Source organism: Mustela lutreola, chromosome 3 (genome assembly GCF_030435805.1).
Source record: "Mustela lutreola isolate mMusLut2 chromosome 3, mMusLut2.pri, whole genome shotgun sequence".
Taxonomy (NCBI): Eukaryota; Metazoa; Chordata; class Mammalia; order Carnivora; family Mustelidae; genus Mustela; species Mustela lutreola.
The window spans coordinates 10,870,940-10,890,297 of record NC_081292.1 but is presented as its reverse complement, the minus strand read 5'-3'; the positions used below and the strand labels follow the sequence as shown (position 1 = coordinate 10,890,297).

The 19,358-nt window shown below is 46.1% G+C and overlaps 1 non-coding gene across 1 annotated transcript; it reads right to left on the bottom strand.

Moving 5' to 3' along the window:
- Positions 1–4,018: 4,018 nt before the first annotated feature.
- On the bottom strand, positions 4,019–4,125 carry LOC131828292 (U6 spliceosomal RNA). The gene has a single exon (XR_009352318.1). It is a non-coding gene; the product is annotated as a U6 spliceosomal RNA (small nuclear RNA).
- Between the last annotated feature and the right edge of the window lie 15,233 nt (positions 4,126–19,358).

The following is a 19,358-nucleotide window of genomic DNA, read 5'->3' as shown; positions in this document are numbered from 1 at the left end:
TCTGAGTCTCAGCTTCCTTGTATAACAAGATGGACTGGAACCCTCTGGTGGGAAGGTTGTTGGAAGGATGTCGATGGGATAGTGCGAAGCACCTGGCACACAATAGGTCCTCTGTGAATGCTGGCTAAGGTGGTGATGTGCCACACATCTGCCAGGCTTGGGCGCAGCTATCATGCGTGTGGGGGGCGAGGGGGGGGGGAGGTTTACTTCATAAATTCCCTTTGAGATGCAAAATCCAGCCCAGCCGGCTGTCTTGGCCTCTCCTGCCCCCAACCCCATCCCTTCCTGGGGCAGGCAGAAGGAACTCATCAGACATTCGAAGGCGGGAACTGCACATTTTCAACAATGGAGACAAAAAGAAAAAAACAACCCACGAAATTAAATCCAGCAATTAAGTTCTAATTGCGCAATTACTTCACCCTGTGGCTCTGTGCCAAGGTTGGGAGTCTAGCTCCCACAAATGGTGTTTTTGTGCAAATTTGGGGAGGGGGAGGTGAGGGACAGGGGGCTAAGGAGGTGATATCCGGGGACAGGGAAACAAAGGCATTTATAAATTAAGGCATCATGCCAATGACATGATGCCCATGTTCTAACTGTCGGGGTATACAGTGTGGGGTGGGCTGCGGAACCCAAGGGTCTTTTCAGAGCTGACGTCTGTGAATACAGTGAGCTCTGGGCCTTCTTTAAGCAATTCTCACTTTGCAGAAGTCTTGTCTTCTAGTGAGATCCTGGCCCTGTGGACCTGGGGACGGCACTGTTCTATTCACACCTGGGATGAAGCCTTTCTCTTCCTGGGGTGGGGTCTTCTGGTCACACCTGGGGTGAGGGTCCTTCTCTGTTCATACTTGGGAGAAGGACCTTTTTTGTTCATACCTGGGTGAGGGTCCTTCTTTGTTAACACCTGGGGTGGGGCCCTTCTCTGTTCACACCTGGGTGAGGGTCCTTCTCTGTCATACCTGGGGTGGGGCCCTTCTCTGCAGGTAGGGAGTTTCAGGGTCTTGTGGTTGACTCTGGGGCAAGGAGCCATGGCAGTGCCTAGGCCAGGTCACCCTGTAAGGCTTCTAGAGAGCCAGAAGGGGTTTGTGGGAGTCAGTCTGCCAGGTAGATCTATACCTGTACCCAGAGAAGATGTGGGTGAAAGTGAATCTGCTGCTTCAATCCGTGGGTCCCATGGGCTACTCCTCTGCCTCTCACTCACTCGTTTACCTGTGCTCTCTCTCCCCAATTCTTCAGCTAACTTTTATGGGGCATCCTGGTATGCAGAAGGTGTTCTGCAAGCAAAGACATACTGTGGATCCTGCCCTCAAGGAGGAGGGAGTTCAGACATGTCCTGGTATTTGTCGAGCACCTGCTGTCTTCGCTTGGGCCACGGCAGTAAAATGCCATAGACTGGGGAGTTCAACAACAGAATTTATTTCTCTGTTCTGCAGGCTGGGAAGTCCGAGATCAAGGTATGGTTGGATTTGGTTCCTAGCCAAGAGTCTCCTCCTGGCTTGCAGGGAGCTGCCTGTTTGCTGTGTCCTTGCACAGAGGCCAGCGAGTGAGCAAGGGGTCCGGTGTGTGTTCTTAAAAGGACACTGATCCCATAAGACCAAGGCCCCATCCTCATGACCCCATCTAACCCTCATCACGTCGCAGGTGCCCCACCTGCAAACCCCATCACACTGGGGGTTAGGGCTTCAGCATATAAATCTGGAGGAGACGCAAACGTTCAGTCCACTGTTCCCACTATGCGCCACCCTTGGTGCTTTGCGCAGGTAGTTGCTAAACCTTCTATTATCCCTCTGAGGTACAGATCACTATCACTTCCATTCTGCAGAGGAGGAAAGGGGTATTTAGGAAAGGTGAAGACGCTCCCCTCCTTAAGGTCCTAGCGTCAGTCAGTCTGTGGGATCTGAGCCCGGAACCCAGCTAAGTTTTGATTTAGAAGTCTGTGACCTTTTCACGACCTTCAGGTAGGAGGTGATACACGTGTTGCTGGAGAGATGAAGTCACTCAGTGCCCGATGAACACGGACACAAACAAACGCGTGTCGCAGCTCTCCCCCTCCTTCCAGCAGAAGAGGGCAAGGCAACGTGAAGAAAACCGGGGAGGGTGGCAGGTGAGACCCCTGGGCGGAGCAGCTGCCACGGGCGCACGGGGTGTCCTGGGCTTGCACCAGCTGGGCTCCCGCCACCTCACACACCATGCCAAAATCACGCTCCGGTGGATTGCCAGAGATGAAGGATTGCTCGGGAGGGAAATTCCAGATTATATGTTGCAGCCAACACACAAGCTCCGGAACTCCAGCTATAAAATAAATCAAATGCAGGCGTAAGAACTGCCTGCACCACTCAGAGGAACCTTCCAGATCAGAGCCACAGAAGGGAAGTGGAGTGAGGGAAGTGAGCCTCTGAGCCTCTCCGGGGGTCTTCTGGCTGCCCTTCCTCTTGCAGCCTGATCTGCTGCTGCCGCTTCGGCAGAGGCAGCTGATGCTCAGCCCCGGGACACCGCGTCCCCACCTCTGGCCCATCCTCCTCTTCCCAGAAGCTCTTCCTCTGCTTGTCCCCCTGGCAAGCTTGGGCTTCAAGGGTCTGCTCGAGAATCACCTCCCTTGGAAAGACTTCCTCAGCCACATCCTTCCCCCAGACCATTTGCTGCCTCTTTTCCTATGATCAGCCGGAGGCACAGCGGTGAGCAGGATCTGGAGCAACCCCCAGCTCGGCTACTTTCTCAGTGACCTCGGGCCTGGGACCTCCCTTCTCTGAGGCTCAGTGTCCTTCTCTGTGAGCTGGAGGTAATTCTGAGACCTCACGGCCATTTTTCTGCATGGAATACCTTTACCAAAAAAAAAAAAAAAAAAAAAAAAAAAGTAGGCTTCACGCCCAGTGTGAAGCCCAACATGGGGCTCGAATGCACAACGGGGAGCGCGAGACCTGAGCTGGACGCTCAGGCAGGCAGGCGCCCCTCAGTGGATTATCTCTCGTGTGTCCCCTGTGCACTGAGCATCGTGCCAAGCCAACAGCACATGGTGGCAAACAAGACAGGCAGTGTTTTCCGAGGCGTCGATGCAGTGATTTACGAAAAGGGCTTAGTGCCATTCCTGGAACTTAGTATGAGCTCAATAAATCAGTCACTGTGATTGTTGTTGTGCAGGATTTCGTGCAGACATCCGCTCTAAGACTTTTTGCACGGTACTGGAGTTTTTGTGCACATGTGTTTTCCTGCACAGGCTGTGAGCGCCCGGGTGTAGGCACGCTGTCTTCTTCGGCCCAGCGTGCCCGGTGCCTGTCCAGTGCCTGACTTGCTGTGAGCTTACCGTCATGTTTTGTTGCCAGAGGGTGTGCTTGAAGACAGTGACCCAGCAACCACCAGCAATCTGGCTATGGAGGTGGCCAGCAAACTGAGGTCTAAAGGCCGTGGGTGCAGGAGCCATCTTCAGGAGACAAGGATTACTAAACAGGAATTGCTTTTTAGAAAAATTGGAATGGGAGTGAATCTCTGGGTCCTCTTTTTTCCTCTCCTGCTCCAGCAACCCCGGTACCCAGATGTTGCATGTCGGGATCGAACTGGGTTTTCTAGTTCCCTGCTCTAGGCAAAGCTCTGAGGGAGAGAGAAAGAGAGAGAGAGAGAGAGAGAGAGAGAGGAGAAGAGTTGAGGGGACACTGGAGGGAAAGAAAGGGAGACACTGGAAGGACCCAGGGGCTAGGAAAGGGTGACAGTAAACACAGCTCACCTGGGGGGACGCCCCGGACGGCTCCTCTTCACTCTCGCTGCGATGCCTGGTGCCCCTCTCCTCATCTCTCTCCCTCACCTCTCTGGGGCTGTGGCGACATCTCCTCCTTGGGCTCCAGGGCTGCCCCCCTCCAGACCATCCTATGCCCAGCCATCTCTAGAACCTTTCTGTGGATGTAATAGATCACTGTCCTTTCTATGGTAATCCAATGGCATCGTCCTCTGCTCTTAAGAGCTCTCAATGGCTTCCCAGTCCCTTTAGAAAAGCCTGAGCTCCTTCGAATTTCTTTTCTTTTTTTTTTTTTTAAATATGGAACGCTTCACGAATTTGCGTGTCATCCTTGCGCAGGGGCCCTGCTAATCTTCTCTGTATCGTTCCAATTTTAGTATATGTGCTGCCGAAGCGAGCACGCTCCTTCGAATTTCATGTAAGACTCTGTTCTGGCTCCTGCCAACCTCTGGGTCTGGCCATTGTTTATCCCCATTGCCAGCGCAACCTCCAACCCTGCCAACCACCCTGTACCCCGCTTCTATCATCCCACTTCCGGCAGCTCCCTGAACGCATTTCTTGATCCTCCCTTCCCTTCTTGGCGGACATCTACTTATCTTTCAGGATTCTGTCCAGACATTGCCATCTTCATGAAGCCTTTCCTGACTCCCACATCCCGGGCTCCCTGTATAATTACCCACTGGAAGCAGCGCAAACTCCCCACATGGCATCGGCCACACTTTGTCATGGAGGCTAACCTTTGCTGCATGCCTACGGGGGGTCAGCTCTGAACTAGGGGCTTTACATCATCATACAGGTGAGGCCTCAAAGCCATCCATGAGGTAGGTGTTGCTATTCCCATCTCCATTTTAAGATGGGGGAACTAAAGGAACAGCACAGGTGATTAACTTGCCCAGGATCACACAGCTAGTGAGTTCAGGGCATACGTTTGAGCCCCAGGTCTGTCTCATTCCAAAGCCCATGCATGTCATTACTGTTCTCTGGAGCAGAGAACTCCACATGGTGATCTCTTAAAGTTAAGGATGAATTTTCTCTGTTCTGGCATCGTCAGCACCAAGCAAAGTATCTAGGATGAAAATGTAATAAAAGAAAATGTAATACATTAATTACATAAGAGAATGTAATTAATTACATAAGAAAATGTAATAAAAATTGCTTGAATGAACTGGTGATTTTTATGCCTGTTTTACAGATAAGGAGACTGAGGCTCAGAATTATTTAACAATGTGCCCAAAGCTGCCCCACTAGCAGGTGGCTGATCTGGAATTAGGGCCCAGGTTGCTCTGTATGCAGATGGTCCTTGGTTCATCACCAGGCATCATCACAAGAAACCTTCTCCTTCACTAAGAAAGCTGTAGCTTGGAGCTTAAAACAACATCGACATTAACAAAAGCCACCATCACGACCACCAGAAACTTCCGTTCTCCATGGCTGATGTCAATGCCGGGAAAGCATTATGGGAACAGTTTTGGGGCTGCAGGAGGAGTGAAAAGGGAAGGACTAGCCCAACAACATCCAAGTCAACCCCACCTTCAACAGCAGCAGCAGCAGCATCTCCAGCGCCGATGGGAGAGATGCCGTGCTAAGCGCTCTGTCAGCGTGAGGGAGCTTGGTCTTCATGACCAGTGCGGCTGTCTGCGCCACTGTGAAGCAGGGGTAACCAAGCTGGAGTAGCTTGTCTGGGGTCAGTGGAAACTCAGTCTATCCTCTCTGGCCCTCCAGCCCGTGTTCTTCACGCTGTGTGCAGTCTCCCTTCTGCGCTGATTCCCGCCCTGATGAAATTTGCCATCAACTGGACAGAGCCAACGTGTCATTTTGCCACTGATGTAAATTGTGGGTGCCATGTTGAAAGTAGAAACAGGCCCAGTTTTTGCCTTAGTGATGGGCTCTGCTTCTCAAAAGGGACAAAGGAGAGTGATAATTTTGGGGACTTTTGCTGCTTTTTACAATCTACTAAAGACACCTGTGGACAAACACTTGGCCACCTGTGGATAAAAGGGGACAGCCTATGCGTCTTTTGTGACCAGGGAAATACTGGGACAGGAAGGGGAGGAAAAAAATGAGGAAACAAATAATCAATAATCTCTAATCACATACCATTTCCAAAATCTGTAAAAACACAGTAACGTCAAACAAACAGCAAAGAAGAGAAAGAAAATCTGGAGATTGATGTCTATCTAGTTAGACAGGCTTTCCAGGGATATTTACATCTGAAGGGGTAGAAGTAGCTCAGGGCTCAATAAGCCCCAATGTCTTCTCCCCACCATTAAATAAAAGCAAAATAAACACATACACACTCCCAGCTACTCATTGATTCCTGAAATTCCCTTCCCTTGGGATGAGCCTGTCTTTTCACTGCTAGAGATAATTTTTTAAACTGGTGTTATCATTGGTGTTAAAAGGGAAAAAAGTAAAGGTTGTACATTGTCAAAGAAATTTAAACAGCACAGAGAAGCATTTGATGCAACATAAGTCTCACTCCTGTCTCAGACCCCATTGCTTAAGCACTATATGCTTCCCTAGAGCCTTTGGAGGGACCATGGCCCCTGTGAGAACTTGGTTTCAGACTTCTAGCCTCCAGAACTGTGGGAGAACACATTTCTAATTGTCAGAATACTCCCAGTTTGGGGGTAATTTGTTACAGCATCCCTAGAAACGACTGCCAAGATTGAATATGTTAACATTGGTAAGAAGTTAAAACAGAGTCTGGCCATGGTAAGTACCATATATTTGTTAAATGAATTATTTTTTAAGAACCTCAGGGAGTCTCCCTAAAGCAGGTGTTATTTTTATGCCCATCTTATAGATGGACATAAAAGGCACTGAAGCTTGGGTCAAGCACGTAAAGGAAAGTGGTAATTTTCCTGATCTGTAACACCTTCCCATATATTTGGGCTGTATAATTTTAAAATGTCTCATTCAACTAAGGCTTCTTTAATGTTTTATGACATCCTTTAAAAATAAAAAAAGACTTAAGAGAGAGAGAGAGTGTGTGCGTGCGAGAGGCAGAGGGAGAGAATCTCCATGCCGAGTATGGAGCCTGAACTTAAGACCTTGAGATCATGCCCTCAGCTGAAACCAAGAATTCGATATTTAACTGACTGAGCCACCCAGGTGCCACTTTAGATATGACACCCTTTCAATATGAACTGGGAAGTAATAAAAATCTCTTGTTTTGTTCTGGATAGTCCAGGCTTAGTCCAGGCAGAAGCCAACGAACCCAGAACCCCAGCGTCTAACTCTGCAGGGCATCTGTCTTCTTTGGAGTGATTCCCTGATCTAGGCTGCCCCATTTTGTGGTGCCACCATCTTAGCTCATGGCTTCCAATATGAGGAAACAAGAGTACGATGCACTGATGCAATTTTTGCTCATGGCCCATTGGCCTGAACTGATCACATAGGCATCCGTTTATCTGCAGAGCTTGCTGGGAATTGTAGTCTTTCCATGTGCCTGGGGGAAGTGATACAGGATTCTGTGAACATTTGGCTTTAGCTTGGCCACAGCCTCCAGATATTAAAGCCATATTTTCTAAGGTAATTTTGCTTGACAGGTCTCCACTGTGGATATGCTTTTTTTTTTTTTTTTAAACAACCCCTCCCCCATCAATGTTTTTCTTTAGCTGAATCTCCTCTTTCCCTCTCCTTTTATCCTTGAAGTTAGGAGAGTCAGAATCCCCTGCCCTTCTGTTTCACCTGATGGGAGAATGGAAGGACACTGTAGGAAATGAAAGGTACTGCCTCACTATGAAGCTGAAGGAATAGCTTTTCTATAATTACAGCTAGAAGGTCACTCTTGCAGGATATCGACGCAGTAAACAGTAGTAGGAGGTGTGGTTAATTAAGGGTCTCAATTAGAGGCAGAGACAGCATTGCCTCAGAGATAAATAAACATCTAAGGAAGACTTGTCGATACAAACAGCAAATCACCCTTTTTATGACTATAAGCAAGTACAGTGCTATTGGGGTTTCTGGGAACTTGGCAGTGCAGGCATTTTCCCCAGGGACCAGTCCTTGGTGGGTGCTGGTAGGTAAGGATTTTCAGGAGTGCTGGATCCTTTCCACGGGAGCTTGGATGGTGTTAGGTAAGCATTTACCAGCACTTGCCGTGTGCATAAAAGAATATACAGGCATACTTTGGAGATGTGGTGGGTTTAATTCTAGACTACCACAATAAAGTAAATATTGCAAAAAAGTGAATCAAATACATTTTTTTCTTTCTTTTCCAGTGCATGTAAAAGTTGTTTATACTATAAGGCAGCCTGCTGAGTATGCAGCAACATTGTGTCTAAAAAAACGATGTATGTACCTTAATTAAAAAATGCTATTTTAACTATGGTTAAAAAAATGCTAACCACCATGACTTTTTAGGGAGACTTAATCACTGATCACAGACCATTGTAACAAGTATTTGTTTGAGGGGCCCTTGAGTGTCTCAGTGGGTTGAGTGTCTGCTTTGGCTCAGGTTGTGATCTCAGGCTCCTGAATTGGGACCCTGCATCTGGCTCCCTGCTCAGCAGGGAGTCTACTTCTCCTTCTGCTCCTCCCCCACTCATGTGTGCTCTTTCTTTCAAATAACAAACAAACAAATTAAAAAAAAAAAGTTTGAAATATTGCGAGAATTACCAAAATGTGACAGCATAAAGTGAGCACATACTGGTGGGGAAATGGTGCCAATAGGCTCGTTCAATGTAGGTTTGCCACAAAACTTCAATCTGTACAAAAGACAGTATCTGCCAAGTGCAGTAAAGCAAAGCACGGTAACACGAGGTTGGACTGTAGCAGGTGCTGGAGAAGAGAGAAAACTATATCCCCAGTACCTTTCATGGGGCTGGGGGTGCACACCCCGCGCTGTCTTGCTTCCACTGGGGACCCCCAACTGAAGGTACAGATGGGAGGTCTTCTGAGGAAACTCATCTTCCAAGTTCTCAACCCTGTCTGTCATCTTAGGTCTTGTGGAGGGAGGTGCAGAAAAGACGTGTTGCCATGACTTCCAGGAGAAGGTTAAAGTGTTCCATAGAATTGTTTATTAAGAATCAGGAAGAAATAAAATCTTAAAAAAATAAAATAAAGCATAGGGGCACCTGGCTGGCTCTGTTGGCAGAGCGTGACTCTTGATTTTGGAGTTGGGAGTTTGAGCCCCATGTTGGGGGTAGAGCCTGCTTAAAAACAAAATAAATAATCTGGAAGAATAATTGTTTTTAAAAAAGATTTTATTTATTTATTTGACAGACAGAGATCACAAGTAGGCAGAGAGGCAGGCAGAGAGAGAGAGAGAGAAGGGGAAGCAGGCTCCCTGCCAAACAGAGAGCCCCACTCGGGGCTTGATCCCAGGACTCTGGGATCACAACCTGAGCTGAAGGCAGAGGCTCAACCCACTGAGCCACCCAGGTGCCCCTGGAAGAATAATTCTTGATTGGAAAAACTAGTGAGATTTTGAGGCCAGGAATTTTAAGATGGTATTCAGATGGAAAATAGTGAAAAAGAACTATTATTTATTGAACGTTTATACACTGAGTAAAGAGCTATTCAGATATGTTCATTCATTTTTTCTCCAAATTATTTGTTGAACATCTACTATGTTCCAGGCACTCCTCTAGATGTTGGGGATTAAAAGCTGGATGAGGCTGTTGTCACTGGTATGCCCGTCATGACCCCTCGGTCACCTTCTGATTTTAGCTGTAGATATGAGGGATGGGCTCATGTAAGCTCAGAGTTGCCTCAGATTGCTGGTGTCTTACCTGTGACTCGGACTGTGGGGCTCCTGGTTTTGTTCCTCACCCCGCTCATCCCGCAATGTGGTGGAAATGCCATTGTTCCTTGAACAAGTACAGCCCAGAAGGGTGGACAAGTTTACACCCTCGGGAGCAGCCCTCAACCATGAGGTTGGGAGCTAGGGGTTAAAGCCTTCTGCTTCCTGTCTCCCAGGACATAATTCTGGGAAGTATTCTGTAACTTTTCAGGAAGTCTCCATGAACTAAATCCCTGTTACCAACAGTGATCTTGATAATGCATGCTTGTATTGATTTCTTCTTCTTCTTCTTTAAAAAAAAAAAAAAAATATATATATATATATATATATATATATATATATATATATAAAGATTTTATTTATTTATTAGACAGAGAGAGAGCACAAGTAGGCAGAGAGGCAGGCAGAGAGAGGGGGGAAGCAGGCTCCTCACCCAGCTGAGAGCCCGATGCGGGACTCGATTCCAGGACCCTGAGATCATGACCCGAGCTGAAGGCAGAGGCTTAACCCACTGAGCCACCCAGGCACCCCTGATTTTTTCTTCTTTATCACTATCCTCAGTTCCTCACTTCTGCTTCTCAGTATCACATTCTAGAATAAACTGTAGGCTCCCAAGTCTGGTCTGCCTTCTGCTTCCAGGGGAACAAGTCCTGAGGGGCAGTGCTGTCTAAACCACAATGTGAGCCACGTAGGCAACTCAAACATTTCTAGCAGCCACATAATAAAAGTAAAGAGAAACAGGTGAGATGAATTCCAATGATACATTATATTTAGTCCAATATACCCTAAATATTACCCATCATGTCGTCAGATGTAAAAATTTATTAATGGGATATTTTGCATTCTTTTTTCATAAGTCTTCGAAATTCGATGTGTGATTTATGCATACGGCACATTTCAATTCGAATGCTAGAATTTCCTTCGAAATACATGATCTGTATTTTGGTATCATAAAATCTACGGATGAAAAAGTATATTCCCTTATGTAAAAAATTTTTAAACACCTTTAAATAACTAAATCCAGTAACTAAATTGGGTATCCATTTTAAAATTGAAATTAAGTGAAATAAAATCAAATATCCAGTCCATCCGTAGTACTGTCCTCATTTCAAATGGCCAGTGGCTCCTGTATTAGACAGCATATTCTAGCTATGTATTATACTAAAAAAACCTACTGCTTGTTTATCTGAAATGCACATTTAATTGGGCATTCTGTACTTTATCTGGAAACGCTGAATAGGCGGTCAGCAGAGACCTCACTGAGAAGGTCTTCTCTGAGTGTAGACAGGGGAGGCGAAGGTTTGCATACAGGGGTATCTAGGAGAAGAGCCAGGTGGAAGGAACAAGGGCCAGGGTCCTGAGTGGGAACATCTTTCAATTGTTCAAGGAACAGCAAGGGGGCGGGGGCTGAAGCAGAGGCAGGTCAGGGAGAATGGCAGGTGGTGAAGTCAGAAAGCTAAGAGGTTCTCATCTTGTAAAGCTGTGTCGACCAGGGTGAGGAATTCGGCTTTTGTTCTGAGTGAAATGTGAAGCCTTGAAGTGTTGAGCAGAGGTTGACATGATATCGCTTACCTTTCAATAGGATCTCTTGAGCTGCCCTGATTAGAACTGATTGAAGGTGACCAGTGACAGAAGCTGGGAGAGCAGGAAGCTACTGCAATAATCCTAGCTAGCCATGACGGTGCCTTGGACCTGAAGGGGTCGGGTTCTGGATATATCCTGAAGGCAGAGTTGGCTGCGTTGATTGACTGGGTGGGGGCGAGACAGAGGTAAGTCAAGTACTCTTCGATTTTTTGGCCTCTGTCTGGAAGGTTGCAGTTTTCATTTACAGAGATAGGAAACAGGCTGAGCATCAGGGGAGAGGCAGAGAGCAACAGTTTGTTTTGGATATGTGGAGCTGGAGGTTAGAAAACCAAGTGCAGATGCTGAGCTGGCCGGCTGGAATGCAGGGGAGAGAGAGATTTGGCCAGAGGTAAGTTGGGAGATGGAATTTAAAGCCACGAGACTGGGTGAGATCCCCAGGGTAGTGAGTCTGAGTCGTAAAGAGGAAAGGTCCTTGGACTGAGCCATGGGTCACGTCAAAATATTTCAAACCTCTCAACAAGCCCAGGAGTGAGGCCTATGGGAACTCCGTTTTCATGGATGGAGGATTCGAGGCTCGGCTCAGAGAAGGGAAGGAATGCGCCAAAGGCCAAGGGAGAGTCGGCGTGAACGTTCCTACCGTCTCTGCTTTGTTCGTCTCCCATCCCTTCCCTGCACATGGAAACCAGAATGACCTTTCCATTTTGTACTTTAAAATTGTGATAAAATAGGGTGCCTGGATGGCTCAGTCAGTTGGGCAACTGACTCTTGGTTTCAGCTATGGTTGTGACCTTGGGGTCCTGGGATCAGGCCCTGTGTGGGGCTTTGCACTCAGCGCAGAGTCTGCTAGTCCCTCTCTGCTCTTCCCCCTGTCTCTCCTGCCCTCCCCCTGCACTCACCCTTGTGCTCTCTTTCTCTTCTTAAAATAAATAAAGTCTCAAAAAAAAAAAAACTGTGATAAAATACAGAGAACACGAAACTTACCATTTTACTAATTTTAAAGTGTGTAATTCAGTGACCTGCTGCACATTCACAATGTTGTGGGGCCACCGTCACTATTAATCTGCAGAACACTGCATCCTCACCCAAAGAAAATGGTGTGTTCCCGTTAAGTGGTCATTCCTATCCCCTGTCCCCGCAGACCCTGGCAACCACTGATCTGCTTTCTGTTTCTATTGATTTGCCTATTCTGGATCTTACATAAAACTAGAATCACACGTAGGGTGTGTGTGTGCGTGTGTGTGTGTGTGTGTGTGTGTGTGTGTATGTGTGTGTGCGATATATTAGTACTTTGTTCCTGTTTAGGGCTGAAAAACCTTCCACTGCATGGACTTGCTTGCCATATTTTGTTCCTCTCTTCACGCATTGATGGGCACTTGGGTTGTTTCCACCAGCTAGAATGATTTTTTGAAAAAGAAGCCACATGATGCTCTTACCCTCCACACATCCCTCCTCTAGCTTCCCATCACACTTGGGACCAAATTAGAAACCTTTCCTGAGACCCCGAGGGCTCTGCCTGCCATGCCAGCTCTCCACCTCAGCACAGCACTGCCCTCCCCAGTGTCCCCTGCGCACACCCAGAAGCTGGCTTCAGGCCTTCTTGTTTGATCATCTGGCACACTCTTCCCCAGGCACGGGTCTGCTGTGCTCTCACACTCTTCCCGATCTGCTGACTGGTGCTCTCCCGCCCCCACTTGCCAGAACATGAGCTTTTGTCTACCTAGTTCACCAGGTTGTCCCCAGCACCTAGAATAGCATTCAGGGCACGAACATCGCTGAGGCCTGAGGTTTTTCTATTTGCCCATTTGCTTCACTTTCTGTGAGAGGTTCTGGCATCGAGACCTGCATAGGGCCCCCACACTTTGATTCCTGGTGGAGGCCTGGCCTGGGAAAGAAGAAGCAGGAGAAAGAGGTTCTTTCTGCCCTGGAAGAATATTTTATTTTTTATTTTTGTTTCAAATTTGTATTTAAATTCTAGTAAGTTGACAGGAGTGTAATGTTGGTTTCAGGAGTAGAGTTTAGGGATTCATCACTCACATACGATGCCCAGGGCTCATCCCAACAAGTACTCTCTTTAATGCCCATCCCCCATCTAGCCCATCCCCCACCCGCTTCCTTCCGTCAGATCTCAGTTTGTTCTCTGTCATTAATATGATCTCACTGATATGAGGAATTTGAGAAACAAGACAGAGGATCCTAGCGGAAAGGAGGGAAAAAGGAAACAAGATGAAACCAGAGAGGGAGACAAACCGGAAGGGACTCTTCACTCAAGAAACAAACGGAGGGTTGCTGGGGGGGGGGGTGGGACAGGGCGGCGGGTGATGGACTTGGAGAGGGCATGTGCTATGGTGGGAATAAATAAATAAATAGGAAAAAACAAAAGAGTCTCCTATGGCTTACTGCCCCCCCCATCTCTCTCTCTTTTTATATTTTATTTTTTAAAGATCTTATTTATTTATTCATGAAAGAGAGAGGGAGGCTGAGGGAGAGGGAGAAGCAGGCTCCCTGCTGAGCAGGGTCCCCCCACCCCCAACGTGGGGCTCAGTCCTGGGACCCTGAGATCACAGCCAGAGCAGATGCTTAACCTGCTGAGCCATCCAGGCACTGCATCTTTTTAAAATATTTTAAATATCTACCCACAACCTGTAAGTAGAGAAAAATTTAAAGGACTCATGAGAGTGGAGGACGTGATGTGACAGGTCCCCTTCAGGCTGCAGGGCCTGGTCCCTGAGGCTAAAGACCAAGTTAGTTTTGGGACACCTGGATGGCTCAGTCAGTTAAGCATCTGCCTTCGGCTCAGGTCATGATCCCAGGGTCCTGAGATCCAGCTCTACATTGGGCTCCCCACTCAGCGGAAAGCCTGCTTCTCCTCCCTCTGCCTGCCACTCCCCCTGCTTGTGCTTGCTTTCTCTCTCTGTCAAATAAATAAATAAAATCTTAAAAAAAAAAAAAAAAAGACCTAGTTTGAAACCATACTCTTGTTACTTAGTAGTGGTGCAGCCTGGGGCAAGGCACTGATGCCCTGTTAGAGCTGCTGGTTTGTACTACATCCAGTACAAGGCAATGGTGTGAAAACAACTTATCAATAGTAACAAATCAATGCTAATTATTCTCATTATTATTATTATTATTTTTTTAAAGATTTTATTTATTTATTTGACAGAGATCACAAGTGGGCAGAGAGGCAGGCAGAGAGAGAGAGAGGAGGAAGCAGGTTCCCTGCTGAACAGAGAGCCCCATATGGGGCTCGATCCCAGGACTCTGGGATCATGACCGGAGCCGAAGGCAGAGGCTTAACCCACTGAACCACACCCAGGTGCCCCAATTCTTATTATTTTTATTTAAGTTTCTTTGTGATGCAAAACAGCAAAATTTGGGTTCTCTGGATGCAAGCAACAGACATAGGGCTCTGGCTTCCTTAAATAAAAAAGAGCTTTATTGGAAGAATATTGGGGAGCTCTCAGATGTGGAAAAAAGCTGCAGAACTGATCTCCAAAAGGACAAGGACCACGGTGGCTCCAGGGATTTGGGGAACACTGGAGCCCATGAAAAGTCTTGTTGGGGGGAATCCACTCCATCCTGTTCAAGGCCAAGAGCATCCAGTTGGCTTAGCTCGGGCTCTGTCCATCCACCTCTTGGGCAGGGGCCGGAAGCTCACCTTGATTGACAGGCCCACCGAGAGTGGGGAAGGGGCGGTGTCTCAAACGCCAACTGGGGGATTTTACCAGGAAAAGGAACACTAGATGCTGAGGAAGGAGAACAAGAGATACTGCTTGAAATAATCCGAACAGAGCATTTCCTGTGTCCCTGGCGCTCTGCAAGGCTCTGTGGGGGAGCTGAAGCGAAAGCAGACTTGATGTTGAGAGCTTTTGATTTCTCTTGCAGGTGGAGCAGCCTAATGAGGAAGAGGATTGGGGTTTTTTTTGTGCTTGAATATTCCTCAATTCTATAATGTGTCCTGTCTGCCCGTTTGCTTAGCTCTCCTCCTTGCCATTAATATCATTAATTAGGCGAGTCTGGCCTTGCAGGGTTCAAGGTCTGAATGCTCTGACAGCTGTCTGGACTGTGTGGCCCCGTGCCCGGCATGGGTTTGGGGAGCGACGGTTCTCCGCAGAGCTGGCTGGCTGCAGCAGCTCTCAGCCCTCCTGTTCTCGCCTGACTCAGGCGCTGCCTGGGGTCAGCAGCCACTTCTGAGTCACTGCTCTGTGCTCTGACCTTGGGACAATGGTGTAGACTGGGGGCCTTTTCACTTCTCAGGGCACGTCCTGAGATTAAAGAAGAGTGGGAAGAACGTGGGTACATTTCTGTTTCCTTTGGGCTTACAGATCTCACCTTTAAAAATAGCAACTTTTATGGCTACTTTTATGATTAGGAAATGAATACAATCTCATTAGGGAGAACTTAAAAAAAAATCAGAAGTATAAGAAATAAAATCAAGTCTTAGTCTTAATTTTATCATGGTCCCTCTATGCTGGGTCACCATTTTGGGGTCTATATTTGTCATTCTATTTCAATGCACATAAGATGCATATATATATATATATATATATATATATATATATATATAAATTTTTCTTTTTTAAAAAAAATTTTTATTTTTTACATTTCTTTTCAATGTTCCAGAATTCACTGTTTATGCACCACACCCAGTGCTCCCTCCTTAATACCCACCACCAGCCTCACTCAATCCCCCACCCCCGTCCCTTCCAAAACCCTCAGTTTGTTTCTCAGAGTCCACAGTCTCTCATGGTTTGTCTCCCCCTCCGATTTCCCCCAACTCACTTCTCTCCATCTCCCCATGTCCTCCATATTATTTCTTATGCTCCACAAATAAGCAAAATAGAGCAATTTTTCTAATCGCTAGATTATTAATGAGTATTTATTAGTATTATTGTTGACTCCAACGTCTGGTATCTATAAAATCAGTTGGCATTGGTGAACCCTGAACAATGCACTCTCAATTTAGAAGAACAAAGGAAGGAATTTATTGTTATTTTTCATTCTCAGGATAAGAATTTAAAACTGTAGCCTAATAGCATAATGCTTTGGAGATTGTCTTGCAGTGATGGTAGCTAACATTTATAAAGTGCTTTCTCTGTGCTAGGTGCTGTTCTAAGTACTTTTTGTGTAGGTACGCATTTATTCTTCATGATAAACAATGAGGTAACAATGATTATTATTCCCATTGTTAAAAGAGAAACTGAGGCATATTAAAATTTTAAGAGTTTATTTGAGCAAAATGAAAGGCTTTATAGGCAGAAGGGAGCAGGAATGAGGAAGTTATACTAGGCGAAAGAGTGATTGTTTACTGCAAGGTTACTTTCCTTTGGAGAGAGCGGAGATCTGTCAGGCAGTTCACCCAATAGTGCTGATCAGGCGATTCCTGACGGACTGGGTTAGGATTCCATTTCTGGGAGAGCTGAAACTTTAATTAAGTCTCAGTTTGGTGATGTGGGCCTAGCACAAGTGACTCCATTTGGGGCCCATTTCTTATTTTTATTTTTATTTTTATTTTATCATTTCTTGTTTTAACCCCATCTCCTAGATACTAGGTTGGAATAAACGCTCCTGTGGTTCTCCTTTAACTCTTCATACTTCTGACACCTGCCGTGTGGGTTTTCCACACTGAGCAATTCTTAGACACCGGTTGGGCGTCAAGAGTTCAATTTAGTTTTGACACTACCTGGGGTTAGTGAAGATCCCACAGGTTAAGGGTTCAGTCCCAAAAGACTGCCAACCCCCCACCTCAGACGCCAGTTGCAAGCAAACTGATACCTGTTACCTTCCCAGCACGTGGATTTTTTTCACCAACGTGGAAGCTCTCTGAATCCCACACTTTTGGGAATTTTATGGAGGCTTCATCCCATTATCCGTGATTGATCATTAACTCAGTCTCCAGCCTCTCTCCCCTTCTGAGCTCCTAGTTGTGGTTTGGTCTTTCTGGTGACCAGCTCCATCCTGAAGTTATCCAGGAAGTCCCCAACAGTCACCTCATTAAACAAAAGACACGCCTCTTACCTAGGAAATTCCAAGGCCTTTAGGAGCGCTGTGTCAGGAACCAGTGTCAGAGACCAAATATCAGGACAAAAGATGCTGCTAGGGCTCTTGTCACTGGCCTCCGGAAGTGTGAGGGAATCCACTTCTATTGTTGTGAGCACCCAGTTTATGGTATTTGCCTACAGCCCTGGGAGGTTCATATATTGCATGTTGTTCATTGGAAGTCATTTCTTCTATAGAGACACAGGGATAACATAGATTCATTTGGAGTCCAGTGAGCGCAAAAGGCTTTTTTATTCAAAGAGAACTTAGAGGGGCACCAATTTGGAAAAAATGTCATTTGTCTCAAGTACTAGAGAATAAGCTCATTCATTTATTCTTTTAGCGAAGTTCCCTAAAAGTCTTCCACATTCCAGGGGCTGTGCTAGGGAAGAGTAGACTTAACTTTCCAATCTTATTTTTTCTTAATACTACTTCCTAGACAAATTCTACCAGAGAGCCCAGCGCCATGGTTGGTACAAAGTCAGTACCTAATGGGCCAGGTTGTGGAGCAGAACAGCCGAGAGTCGCGGCCCTGGAGGCAGCCTTCCTGGCTTCGCCTCCTGGCTTCTCCACCTGCTAGCTGTGTGACCTTAGGCAAATTACTTTATGTTATCAGGCCTCAGTCTCCTCCTCTGTGAATGGGGATAACAGTGTCACTGAACTTTCTAGAGTTGTTGCAATGCTAAAAAAAAAAAGCATAATATTTATTTATTTATTTATATAATTTGTATATAAATAAGGAAATCAGCTTCTTTCTATAGAAAGAAGGGTAGTGACTTTTACAAATGATGTAGTGTGGAGCCCTTAAGTTCCTCGGAGGAGTCTCGACATGTGATGGGGAGGGGAGGCTGACAGTGGAGGACCCTTGTCCCCTCTGTGCTGTTTAACCAGCCGGCTTGGACTTTTGCTCTTTGCTGTGTATTGATATTTAGCTCTGGATTCTTTATGAGCAGAGATTTGCTTATTAAAAGGTTAAAAAACCACCCAAGTGCAGTACTATTCATGCACCATGTCTTATATCTTGTAAATGTATTACTTTTGTAATACAGAAAATATTTTTTTAAATTTTTAAATTTTTTTATGAACATACAATGTATTTTTAGCCCCAGGGGTACAGGTCTGTGAATCACCAGGTTTACACACTTCACAGCACTCACCACAGCACACACCTCCCCGCAGTGTCCATAACCCCACCACCTTCTCCCGACCACCCTTCCCCCAGCAACCCTCAGTTTGTTCTGCGAGATTAAGAGTCTCTTATGGTTTGTCTCCCTCCCGATCCCATCTTGTTTCATTTATTCTTTTCCTACCCACTTAAGCCCCCATGTTGCATCACCACTTCCTCATATCAGGGAGATCATATGATAGTTGCCTTTCTCCGATTGACTTATTTCGCTAAGTGTGATACCCTCTAGTTCTATCCACGTTGTCGCAAATGGCAAGATTTCCTTTCTTTTGATGGCTGCATAGTATTCCATTGTGTGTATGTGTGTGTATATATATGTATATATATACATATGACATATATATATATACATATGACATATATATATATACATATGACATCTTCTTTATCCATTCAGCACAGAAAATATTTTTTTGTTTAAAGATCTGTTTATTTATTTTAGAGAGAGAAAGTGTGTGTGTGTGTGTGTGTGCACACGTGCACGTGTGTGTATGCGTGTGTGAGTGGAAGGGAAGGGCAGAGGCAGAGGGAGAGGGAACCTCAAGCAGATGTCGCGCTGAGAACAGAACCCAGCTTAGGCTTGGTCTCATGAACATGGGATCACAACCTGAGCCGAAACCAAGAGCGTTACGCTTAGCCAACTGAGTCACCCAGGTAACCCCAGAAACTATTATTAATGTAGAAAGGAGAGAAAAAAAAGAGATAAAATTGTATTATTTATTCCAGGATATATAAATAGGAAATCATTGTGGTGTTGACATTATTGAATTAAATAAGAAATCGTGCATAATAATCCTCTGTGGTCTTTTAAGTGCCTTCAGATACTATTCACACTCCCTAGCGTAGCACATGGGGCTTTTGAGTTGGTTTTCATTCTCATTTGGTCCCTCGTACCTACTTCTAACTCCAGCCTTGCCACAGTTCTGTCTTTTGTCTAAATGTGTTCTGTTTTCTCACAGCAACTTATCTTTGCATATGATCGTCCAGCTTTTTGGAAGGACTTCCTCTGCTTTTTTTCCTCTTAGCCAACTTCTACTCACCCTTCAAACCCAGCTTCAATATCCCCACTTATGAGATGT